Source organism: Crinia signifera, chromosome 8 (assembly GCF_055691185.1).
Source record: "Crinia signifera chromosome 8, ASM5569118v1, whole genome shotgun sequence".
Classification (NCBI taxonomy): Eukaryota; Metazoa; Chordata; class Amphibia; order Anura; family Myobatrachidae; genus Crinia; species Crinia signifera.
The window spans coordinates 109,784,996-109,798,213 of record NC_139224.1 but is presented as its reverse complement, the minus strand read 5'-3'; positions in this window follow the sequence as shown (position 1 = coordinate 109,798,213).

The window sequence follows — 13,218 nt, the reverse complement described above, 5'->3', positions numbered from 1 at the left end:
ACACGCCCACCATCCACCCTTACTCCACAGCCACCATCCACCATTACTCCTGCACATCCCTACCCTCTGCCAGGACCCCCGCGACCCCCCTCCCGCGATTCGCAGGACCCCCCGCGACCCCCCCCCTCCCGCGATTTGCGGGACCCCCCCGCGACCCCCCCTCCCGCGAATCGCGGGACCCCCGCCCCCCCCGCGAATTGCGGGACCCCCGCGAATCGCGGGACCCCCGCGACCCCCCTCCCGCGATTCGCGGGACCCCCGCGACCCCCCCTCCCGCGATTTGCGGAACCCCCGTGACCCCCCCTCCCACCATTCGCGGGACCCCGCACCCCCCCTCCCGCGATTCGCGGGACCCCCGCATTCCACCCTCCCGCGAGTCTCGGGACCCCCGCGACCCCCCCTCCCGCGATTCGCGGGACCCCCGCGACCCCCCCTCCCGCGATTTGCGGAACCCCCGTGACCCCCCCTCCCACCATTCGCGGGACCCCGCACCCCCCCTCCCGCGATTCGCGGGACCCTCGCATTCCACCCTCCCGCGAGTCTCGGGACCCCCGCGACCCCCCCTCCCGTGATTCGCGGGACCCCCGTGAACCCCCCCTCCCGCGATTCGCGGGACCCCCGCGACCCCCCTACCGCGATTCGCGGGACCCCCGCGACCACCCCGGTATCCGGACTATTGTTAGACAGCACTTACATCGACAGCCATTACATCGACACCATTAGTTCGACAGCTCAATAGGTCGACATGGTTTTAGGTCGACATACCATTAGGTCGACATGTCATTATGTCGACAGCTCATTAGGTCGACAGCTCATTAGGTCGACAGCTCATTAGGTCGACATGTTTTTAGGTCGACACTGCCATTAGGTCGACAGGGTCTATGTCGACAGTCAAAAGGTTGACATGGGTTTTTTCACTGTTTATGAGCCGACATGTGCCGACAGGCGGTATTTCATGCCCTACTATCCACTAGGGCGTGGTGGGAGAATAAAATAGTGTGCCGAGCGCAGCGAGGCACCGTGCCCGAAGCATAGCGAGCAGCTGCGGTACACTTCAAACTGTGTCCATGTCGACTGTGTCGACATTTCGGCCAAAAAACAGTGAAAAATCCCATGTCGACCTTTTGACTGTCGACATAGACTCTGTCGACCTAATGGCAGTGTCGACCTAAAAACATGTCGACCTAATGAGCTGTCGACCTAATGAGCTGTCGACATAATGAGCTGTCGACATAATGACATGTCGACCTAATGGTATGTCGACCTAAATCCATGTCGATCTATTGAGCTGTCGAACTAATGGTGTCGATGTAATGGCTGTCGATGTAAGGGGTCCCGCGATTCGCAGGACCCCTGCATCCTCCCCTCCCGCGATTCGTGGGACCCCTGCAACCCCCCCACCCAGCATTAAAAGGGCCCCCCACGACCCCCCCCTCCCGCGATTCACGGCACCCCCCACCCCACTGTGATTTGCGACCCCCCTCCCGCAATTCGCGCCGCCCCCTCCCGCCATTCACGGAACCCCCCGTAGCGCCCCCCTCCCGCGATTTGCGGGCCCCCTCGGCACTTCTCTCGATTTGCGACCGCCCCCTAATTCACACATTCGGGGACCCCACCTCCCGCGATTCATGCCCCCCTCACGCAATTCACGGCACCCCCCACACCCCCCTTCCTGCGATTCGCAACCCCCCACGACCCCCCTCCCGCGATTTACGAAACCCCCCGTAGCGCCCCCCTCCCGCGATTTGCGGGCCCCCTCGGCACCTCTCGCGATTTGCGACCGCCCCGTAATTCACACATTCGGGGACCCCCCTTCCGCGATTCATGTCCCCCTCACGCAATTCACGGCACCCCCCATACCCCCCTTCCTGCGATTCGGAACCCCCCCACGACCCCCCCTCCCGCGATTCATGCCCCCTCCCGCGATTCACGGACCCCCGCACCACCCCCCTGCGCCCACCCTCCCTTGATTCACGCCCCCCTATGCAATTCACGGCAACCCCCCACACCCCCCCTCCTGCGATTCGCAGCCCCCCCACGACCCCCCCCCTCCTGCGATTCATGACCCCTCCCGTGATTCACGGACCCCCGCACCACCCCCCCTTGACTCACGGCACCCCACGCGCCCCTCCCGCAATTCACGGACCTCCGCAACCCCCCCTCCCGCAATTCACTAACCCCGACAACCCCCCTCCCGCAATTTGCGGACCCCCCTTCCCACGATTCAAGCCCCCCTGCGCCCCCGCCCACGATTTGCGGACCCCCCCTCCCGCTAACCGCGGATCCCCACACACCACTCCCCCTCCCGCAATTTGCAGACCCCCCAGACCCCCTTCCGGCAATTCCACCCCCCAGCGGACCACCGTGGCCCCCGCTCCCGCATTTCACGTACCCCCGTGACAATGGGGGATCCTGTACCACCACAAGCAGGTACCGCCCCTAGGTGGGAAATCCGGCCCTGGCTGCCGCACTGCAGGTTTCCCCACTGCCCTCTGCACCAGCGCCACAACTTTTATCAATGTCTTGCCCACATACCACTATTATACAGCCTCCTGCTCTCATGCACGCTCACTCCCTCCCAGTGGGAGGAGACGCTCACCCACTGCCGGGAGCTGCATACTGTCCCCCACCCTCCTCCAGTTCTAGGGATGCCCATCGACCATCAATGATTTTCAAATAATCGATGGTTTATGGCCGATGTTGAATACTTTTGCCATCAATGTGGGAGGACACTGCCCTGCCTCCTGTTCTCCTGCCCCGTAACTTCCGCCAGTGGAGACCCGCTCACCCTGTGTTGCCCACATTCCCCTATCATGCTTTACCGCCCAGCCTCCTGCTCTCATGCACCCTAACACCCACCCAGTCGGAGGAGACACTGACTCCTGTATTTCTGTGCTGCCACGCTGGACCCTCACCCACTGGCAGAAGCTGCACAGTGTCCACCACCCTCTTTAGTCCCCCGTATGCCCACACACCCCTATCACTACCCAGCTTCCTGCTCTCCTGAACCATAACTTCCACCACTGGGTAATCGCTGACGCTGTGTTGCCCACATACCCCTATCATGCCTCATATCCCAGCCTCCTGCTCTCATGCACCCTAACTCCCACCCAGTAGGAGGAGACACTGACTCAGGGCCACCGTCCGGTACTCCTGTGCTGCCACGCTGGACCCTCACCCACTGCCAGAAGCTGCAATACAGGGCATCTTTCATACAATTCTAACAATATTTCTCACAATACAAATGTTCACAAATTAAGGGGCGTAGCCCCTTACGCCGGTGTGAAGAGCGCCCGTAGGGCGCGATGAATCACCTAGTATATAGATATAACCATTGTCCACCATTGCAGTATTCCATGCACTCCTCTCTGCTAGGCCCCATTCACCTGTGTGTGTGTTTGTGTATATATATATATATATATATATATATATATATATATATAATCATTGTCCACCATTGCAGTATTCCATGCACTCCTCTCTGCTAGGCCCCATTCACCTGTTTGTTTGTTTGTGTGTGTGTGTGTGTGTGTGTGTGTTTGTGTGTGTATATATATATATATATATATATATATATACATATAGATATAACCATTGTCCACCATTGCAGTATTCCATGCACTCCTCTCTGCTAGGCCCCATTCACCTGTGTTTGTGTGTGTGTGTGTGTGTGTGTGTTTGTGTGTATATACATATATATACATATAGATATAACCATTGTCCACCATTGCAGTATTCCATGCACTCCTCTCTGCTAGGCCCCATTCACCTGTTTGTGTGTGTGTGTGTGTGTGTGTTTGTGTGTGTATATATATATATATATATATATATATATACATATAGATATAACCATTGTCCACCATTGCAGTATTCCATGCACTCCTCTCTGCTAGGCCCCATTCACCTGTTTGTGTGAATAGCAATCTGTACAATAAAATGTATAGTGGTTTTCATAAAAGTTTATTAACATTTTAAATACTTGAAACATATGAACTAGGTTAATTGGTAAGTATAACTATAAAAATTTAAATATGAAACAAAACATGGCTATAACTATAATATATATATATATATATATAATATATATATTCATCGAGAAGTATCGTTCCCATGAATGCCTGTGGCGAACCAAGTCCAAGGAGTATTCAAATAAAATAAAAAAAAACCAAGCCTTGGAGGACTTGTCTCGCTACAGTCTCCCATTTCACCCAGAGGCCAACGTAGAATGGGTGCGGAAACGCATCCAGAATCTGCGGACGGTTTTCTTAAAGGAACACAAGAAGGTAGAGGCTGCAAAGAAGTCTGGTGCTGGAGTCAACGAGATGTATCAAACATCGCTCTGGTACTACAACAGGTTGACGTTCACCCTCAGCCAGGAGTCGATGAGGACAGGAGTAGTCCTGATGGTCGAGCATGAAAACCAAGAAGTCACGGAGCATGAGGAGGATAATTCGCAGTCTGCATTGGTGAGTCTACTTTGTTGGCTATCTAATTGATTCCTCCTGCCAATCCACAGCCCCCTCCCCATTAAAGTAGGCCATATACTCTTCCCTCACCTGTTTGGCTCGTGCACTCCCTGTGAAGTGATGTGTTGGGGTTTGCAAGGAGGATATCTGCACTACCTCCTCTGGCAGATCTTGGTCTTCTTGGAGTGCTGTGCCTGTAGCCCTTTGCTGTGTGGCTTTTCTGCAGAGCAAATTGTGCAGGACACAGCACGCCGTGAAATCCCAGTCAATTTTGTCCACCCTCAGGTTCATGGCAGTGTGGAAAATGCGAAACCGGCTAGCCAGGATGCCAAAAGCATTTTCCACAACACGCCGTGCCCTGGATAGCCTGTAGTCGATGATCCTTTTGTCATGGTTCAGGCCCCTTTGCGCATATAGCTTCATGACGTGCTCGTGCAGGCCAAAAGCCTCGTCTGCCCCAAACACAAAGTTAAGCCCCTGTTTAGTTTCCTGGACAGACGGCAAGTGAAGGGTGTTCGCTGTGAGCCTTTCGTAGAACTTTGTGTCCTTGAAAGTGCCACCATCCGATGCACGGCCATTCCTTCCTTCATCCAGGAAGATAAACTCATAGTTCGCATTAACCACAGCCATTAGTACAATGCTAAAATAGCCCTTGTAATTAAAGTAGTAGGAACCACTATTGATAGGCTGGGCTATGCGGACATGTTTGTCATCAATGGCTCCACCGCAATTTGGAAAGTTCCATTCATTCACGCTGGTAGGGAACTGAAATTAGAAGTAAATAGAATTGATTAGTAAACATGTTCAATTTTTTTACAGCTTGCTGACGACCCACCTCCAACCCCCGACCTGTCTGCCCTATCAGATAATGCATGTACATCGAGCGAAGCTCCTACTCCGGCACGCACTCCGCCACCCACCCTGGAACCCACTCCACCACTCCCCCGTGCAAAAAAAATGCGTGGCAAAGGAAAAAAAGGAGAAGCAGCAGCACATGAAGAATTTATGATGCGGGCACAGCGAGTCCTGCAAAGAAACCCGGACAAACATGACAACTACTTCACTTATGTGGCAGAGTGTGTTCGCAACATGGCTCCGGACCAGCAACTTACTTTTGAAAAGTTATGCATGGAGTTGGTGTATAATGGCAGTTTAGGGTATCTCAACAGTGGCACTAAAATAGTTGGCATGGTTAGTGCACCAGAAACACCACTGTCAATAGAATCACCAGTGCCTACTAAGCCTGCCACCGTACCAGGCCAGTCGAGCACACTTCCAACACATACCCAGTCGACACCCACACAACCCTCCCAGTACCGTCAATTCTACAGTTCTTTACTGATAGAAGATCCGGAGTCTCCTGTTTTTGAGGATCTGTCTTAAAATATAGGCTATTTTATCATTTACCATCGACATGGTCTCAGCTGGAGGTATGTGATGGCCACTACTCACATGGCGTATGGCGCACATCAATGGGGCCGGGACCATTGCATCTGCGCCATACGCCATGTGGGCCGCAGCCTTTACATATCTGCGGCAGACATTCTCTGCCACACAAGGGCCTGTTTCATAAGTTACCTGAGTGTCTTTTGTCTTGGTTTTCTACGTATATGCTGCTACCTGTACCTGCATTACCAGAGGGAGAACAGGATTCTCCTCAATCTGGAGAGCAAACTCAATTTATTGCCCTTTTTTCTTTGCCAATAGTATGGGGTACTGTGCGACAGACATGATCTCAGCTGCAGGTATGTGATGGCCACTGCTCACATGGCGTATGGCGCACATCAATGGGGCCGGGACCATCTGCGCCATGTGGGCCGCAGCCTTTACATATCTGCAGCAGACATCCTCTGCCTCACAGTAGCCCGTACTTATTGGGAAAGTTTAACTGGGTCATACATACTTAAATGTTTATATATAGTGTGTTTTTTTGTACAATATCTTTTATATGGTATTATAATATATTTGTGTTGACACAATAAATCTATTTACTATTTTACTATTTACACATGTTTTACATATGAAAGGCCGAAAAAAACTGTTTCTGTCCTAGGCCTAAATTATAAATAAAACAATTTTGTTTGCACAATAAAGTGTAGGGTGTATTTTTCATCCTTACCTTGCAATACTGGTACTGCAGCACCTTCACAATGGCTTTGCAGGTCTCTGGGATGATGAGGCCCAAAGCTTGCGGGGAGATGAGGGATCCAAACTTCAGGTCAGCAAGAGACCGTCCTGTCGCCAGAAACCTCAGGGTCACCACCAGCCGTTCCTCGGCAGGGATAGCCACGCGATACTTGGTATCCTGCTTCACGATGTGGGGAGTCACCAGATGCAGCAATTCCTGGAATGTGGCATCATCCATCCTCAAAAAGTTCCGGAAGTCGTCTGGGTTATTTTCCCTGATGTCCCTGAGCAGTGGCATGTGCGAACGAGTCTGACGCTGCAGTAGCCACTGCTTTGTCCAGCATGATCTTGCTCTCCTGCGCTGGGCCCTCTGACGCCTGAGCTTCAGCACTGCATAATAGAGCAGGTAATGTTGCTGGTGACAACCCATCACTGCATTCTCCATAGTGCAGGGTTAAAAGACACTTTGTAATGGCAGGTAAAACAAAGTAATGTGTAAATAGCTATGTCCAGCGTTCAGCAGGTATAAACCAAGCCTCACTAGTAACAAAGCAGAAATACACTGGTTTAAAATGGCTGCTGCTATTCCTATCCCCTCTGCTAGTCCAGCCCCTTCATTTAAATTTCAAAGGCCAATCTGACTATGATCGCATGTGTTCTTGCAAAAAAACAAAAACCAGCGATCCGACCGTCTTAACGACCATCACGGGCACATCGGGATCGGATCTAGAACCTTCCGCAAAAAAAACACAATTTTTGCTAATCGTTTGCTGGGGACTGCCTGGGAGCTCCCGGGAAGTCCAAGGGAAATCGTTCCATGGTTATCTATCGGTCGTGGACGACGGTGGTCGTCCTGGTGTGTACCCTACATAAGGAATGTATCCAATTCCCCCCTCCACATAAGACTTTTTTTTTAAATATATTTCCCCATTGTTTTTATCACCACTACATCCCTGCCGATTGGCCCGGCTCTCCTCCATCCTCCCGCCCTGCTCTTACTCTCAGTGGCGTATCTATAATGTGTGCAGTGTGCGTGGTGAACATGAGTCTGTGAGACCCAGGGGCCCCCAAACCGCACACACTGCTCCCATTTAACATTTATACTCTGGAGTCCAGTGGAGGAGGAAGGAGTACTGTTGTAATCGCTGGAAAAATGTTGCAGCAGCCATTTTTCCAACAATCTACGTATGCGCTCTAGTGCTCAGATACCACAATGCAGTGCTCCTGGCAGTAGCAGCGATGCAAAAATCACTGGAAAAATAGCCGCTGCTCCATTATTCCGGAGGTTCGCGCATGTGCAGTAGGGTCTGAGCGCTCTTGTGCTCAGACCCTACTGCGAATGCCAGCAGAGATGAGGGGGCCTGGCCAGAGGAGGCTGCATGTGGAACCTATCCTCCTCTCTTGATGCCCCTGGTAACTCTACCTGCTTCCCCTGCTGTCTCTGTCCCTGCACCACCACTATCTCTGTCCCCTCCTCCTCAATGTCACTGCCCTCCGTAATTGCCCCCGCTGTCACTGCCCCCATGGTCACTGTCCCCCCATCCCCGCTGTCCCTGTCGCCCCATTGCCACTGTCACTGTCCCTGGGTTCCCAGTGTCAATGTCCCTGCATCTCCACTATCACTGTCCATTCTATTACAGTCCCCACAGTCACTGTCCCTGCACCCCTGCTGTCACTTTTCCTCACATCCCTGCTGTCACTATCCCCGCTATCACACTCCCGCATCCCCGCTGTCACTGTAACCGCTGTCAATGTCCAAGAGTCCCTGGTGTTACTGTCTCTGTGTCTCCACTGTCACCATCCCTGCTGTCAATGTGCCTGCTGTTACTGTCCCACCGACCCTAGACCCTCCCAAGTCCTGCCTTCTCTCTGTTCCCAGCATTTAAACACAGCAAGAGGGACTGGACAGATTGCTATTAACGATGAAAAAATAAATGTCCCTCAGCTCAGAAGCCCCTGAAGCAGCAGGACTAGGAGCCGCCACACTGCCTTGCTTCTCCCCTGGTGATGTCACTAAACAGTGGTGCATCCCAAGGTGGGTTTCATTTTTTTTTTTTTTACAATTAATTGGCCTGGCACCCACAGCCCAGGGGCATCGGGGACAGCCATGGCCGGACTGGGACCAGAAATCGGCCCTGGCATTTTGAGCACACAGACCCACCTCTAGCAGACAGGACCCTTGCGTGGTGAAAAGGGGCATGGCCTCATAAAAAGGGGTGTGGCATCACAAAAAGGAGGAATTACATTGCCCATTACACATTGTGGACCACAACGTTATGCCAATTACACATTATGCCACGCATCGTAATGTCCATTACACATTTTGTCACACACCGTAATGCCCATTACACATTAAGCGCACACCATAATTCCCATTACACATTAAGCGCAGAACCGTAATGCCCATTACACAAAATGCTGCACACCGTGATGCCCATTTCACATTTTGACACACACCGTAAAGCCCATTACACATTAAGCGCACAATGTAATGCCCCTTTACACAAAATGCTGCACACCATAATGCCCATTACACAAAATGCTGCACACCGTGATGCCCATTACTCAATATGCTGCATACAGTTATGCCCATTACACAATATGCTAGAGATAAGTCAGAGGTTCATAGTCTAGGGTAGGGTAAGACAAGGGGTATAAGAATAAGGATTAGTAGTCAGTTATAGACAAAAAAACAAGAGCAGGACACTTACTATCTTGGCTTGCACTGTGGCACCACTGGCACTGGAACTCTGCAGGACGGATGGGATGATCCCATTGGGATCCAATGTCCCCTGGATGTCTGGAGTTCCTTCTCTCCCTCTGGCCACAGCCGTAGTCTGTTGCATCTGCCGTGGTCTGTTGTGTCACCTGGAGGCAGCGGGGCGGGGTCAGAAGGCAGTGGGGCTGGCATCCGGGGGGCTCAGGAGTGGCTGCCGTGTCATGACGCAGCGGTATCATGATGTGAAATTGGTAATGAGGGGCTGGGCGGGGCAGACTATAACAGGCGCCGTCCGGCCAGGACTGGAGGGCTCAGGAGTAGCCGCCACGTCATGACATCAATATTCAAATGACGCGGCAGCCACATTGATGGACGCTGCAGTAATCAGGCTCTTGAGCCCACCCTGCTGCTGCACGCACTGTGCAGCAGCGGGGTGGGCTCAGGAGCCTGATTACTGCAGCGATGTTCTGCAGAAAATCGGCTCACAAGTCCATCGGCCCTTCTGGCATTTGCCAGAACAGCCAGATGGCCAGTCCGTCCCTACCCCTGGACCTTGGGTGCCCTGGAGATGGGGAACTCCTTTACAGGGGTCTCGCTCCCCAAGGAACCCTGGCCAGGGGTAATTAGTTAGGGGGTGGTGCTTTGGCCCCTGAGGACCACTATATATATGTTCCCAGGCTGTGGCATTACCACCCTAGCTAGAGGAGCCTGGTGTTGGTTGCAAAAATATGGGGGACCCCTACATCTTTGTCCCCCATATTTTTTAAACTAGGACCGGTCCAGGAGCCCAGTGCTGGTTCTTTAAATACAGGGTAACTCTACACAATTTTCCCTTGTATTTTTAGAACCAAAACTGGTTCCAATACCATGCCTACCAGCCTATTATATTTAAACATTGCATCAGATACATCTGATGCGATATGTCTGCATCAGATAGCTCTTATCAGATCTGTCTGAAGTGAATATTGCATCGTATGCAGGTCATTGTAATATATGGCCAGCTTTAGAGCAATGCTGAGAATCACCAGCTAAATCCAGAATGGCCAAGCAGTGTGTTTAGTAAAAAAAAATGCATACCTTTTTTAAAACACAATAAATATGACTTCAACATAATCACTAAATACACATATGTAACATACTTTTACATCTTTATACAGTTTATGGATTATACTTGTGCCATTTAAAGGGTTCAAATGTACTTTTACCTTCCATCCACACACTTGTATATTTTAAAACATCTAAAACATTTTATAGTGTATTAAAAAAAGGTACAAAATTATTTTGCTGACATAAGAATGTATGATATATTATAATGCACTCTAGGGCTTCAAAAATTTTTTAGTCTAAACACAGCAGAGCACACTTAAAAAAAAATCATCCCTGATTTGCTGGCTCTCCCTCCCTTTCCTCTCTGTACCCCGACAAGCCCACAAAGTAATTTGTGCAGCGAGTGAGGCAGTTTATGTATCGATCTACACACGGAAATTGCTATTGACTGCAGCTCCGGATTCTCTCTGTCTCTCGATGGCAAATCTGCCCTTTAATTTTCACACTTAGAAATGTATTGTTCTGTTTTGTCCCAAAACAAAAAGAGATTTCTCATTTTCCCTATTATTGAAATGCACACATAGGCGAAAAATTCTGAAAGAGGAAAAATCATGTTCACAATCACAGTATTTTTGCTAAGTCTTCAAAAAAATAGTTTTTAACTTTTTTGCAATTATTTTTAAATTATAATTAAGCTACATTAAATGAAGTATTTCATTATTATGCCACGGTTAAATAAATTATTATATTACAGTTTTTTTGCATTGCTTACGGTAATGCTAAATACATTGATGGTGACACCCTTACCAAATTAAGATTTAATAGTTTTGCTGTTTAATTAACTTGGCATAATATTATTTGGAGTCTATTTATAAATCAGTGATAATCATTCTGAGACTTTTTTGCCATAGAAAAAGGTTATTTGTTACTGTTTCTTCTGAAGATAGATCATACATGCCGACTTTTAAAACGGGAGAAGCCCAGAGAGGAGTGAAGGGGGGGGGAGACTAAGTTTTGGGGGTGGGACGAGGCTGATGTCACCAAGCCCCACACCCACGAAAGGTAGCCTTGCCCCTCCCCGCAGACCCGGGAAATTTGGCATTTTACACCGCGGGGAAGGGGGGAGCAGGGGCTGTGGCGATAATACTGGAGACTTACCCACGTTCCCGGAGGGCCGGGAGGGGGACCCAATTTGCGGGACCCTGCCGGCCATTCCGGGAGGGTAGGCAAGTCTGAGATAGATACAGCAGAGATATCATTAATCCTACAGTTTGTAGAACACATGTGCAGGGCCATCCTGCGATGAAATACTGCAACTAATTCTATACACGCGCTGTTCGCAAGGTGATTTACAGGAATTAGGCGTCTGGGGGGTAAACCACCATTTAGTTGGAAGCAGGTGTGCCAGAAAGAAGCGCTGGGAGGATGTGATGTCAGCTCCAGGCCGGATATGGCTTTTTTCATCGCACCGCTGAGTAAGTCCAGTGCTACACGATGAGTTGTACTCAGTGTAAAGGTCATTTGATGGTGAGCCTGTTACAATAAGTTTTGGACATGGTCGGACGGCTGAGAATGGGTGTGTAGCCGTACACATCCATCACACAGCGATTACAATAATTTGCAAGGGGGCTTTCAATATAGTAGGTCAGCAAGTACCTGAATGCTGACCGTGCAAATTAACAATTGAGCGATGAATTATAAATCAGGCCCCATGTTTCCAGTATCCGGATGGCTCACAGACAGCAGTGTGTCTAGTAAAAGCTGCATACTGTCTATGTTCATACTGAGTAAGTAAAGCAAGACATTGGTTCCCCCAGCTCACTGAATGGTATTAGTAACCAATACATGATAATAGAATTCAGAGACATTGGTTACATATACCAGCGCAGGTGTAGGATATGATATGCCCCCAAGCTACGTCAAGGCTTATCTGTATGTCTATGTTCATAGTCAAAAGGACTACGGCATATGGTCTACATACATATGGTCGATATGGTCAAAAGGTCGACACAGGCAATAGTTTAGACAAGGCATTTTTTGTATTTTACCATCCACATGGACTCCGATTGGGAACGGTAAAGTGTGCTGAGCACAGCAGGAGCAGAGCAAGACACCTGGCCTTAAGCAAGTGTGATACCCCTGCCTGTGCCCCAGATTTACATTGGTGGCCATTGCTAACTATATATGTGATGTGATATATGTGATGTGCTGACATTGAAACACAGGCCGCGGGGGGTTGCTAGGCAACCACGCCACAGCAGCCTTCCTAACAAAGCGGGTGCTAGGACCCAGCACTCACCTGTGGATGCCCAGAGAGCAGGAAGGAAACTGTGCCTTCTGGTTGGTGTTCAGTGGGAGCAAATAGAGAGAGGATGAGCTGAGCGCGAAGGAGGAGAGTACATGAGGCAGAGAGAGGAGAGAGGAAGCTGACTGGTGAAGAGGGCGCCAGGCGTGTGGAGAGAGGGAGAGACCAAACAGCCCAGTTAGCTGAACACCTGAGGTGTAGCCTTACCTCGCCAAAGGATCCTCATCGGGACACTGCGTGTCCAGCGGTGATTGACAGGAGTGGCTTGGTGACTGAAGAGAGGAGAGCCAGGTGCGCAGGGAGATGTGCTCTGAGGTGAGCGGTGCACCAGCACAGCGAGACGGGCAGGCTTAGGAAGCCGGTGGCCGCCCGATGGGTGTCCAGCGGTGCCCGTCCAAGGGTGCAAGCCCAGGTGCAGCGTTGATCTCAGAGAGAGAGCCCTGCAGAGGTCCCCAGCACCCGTGAGGCCGCAGCACAACTCACAGAAAACCCTGAAAGCTCCAGTAGAGCGCGGAATTGTGACCAGCAGGAGCTGGCAACCAGTAACAGCACTC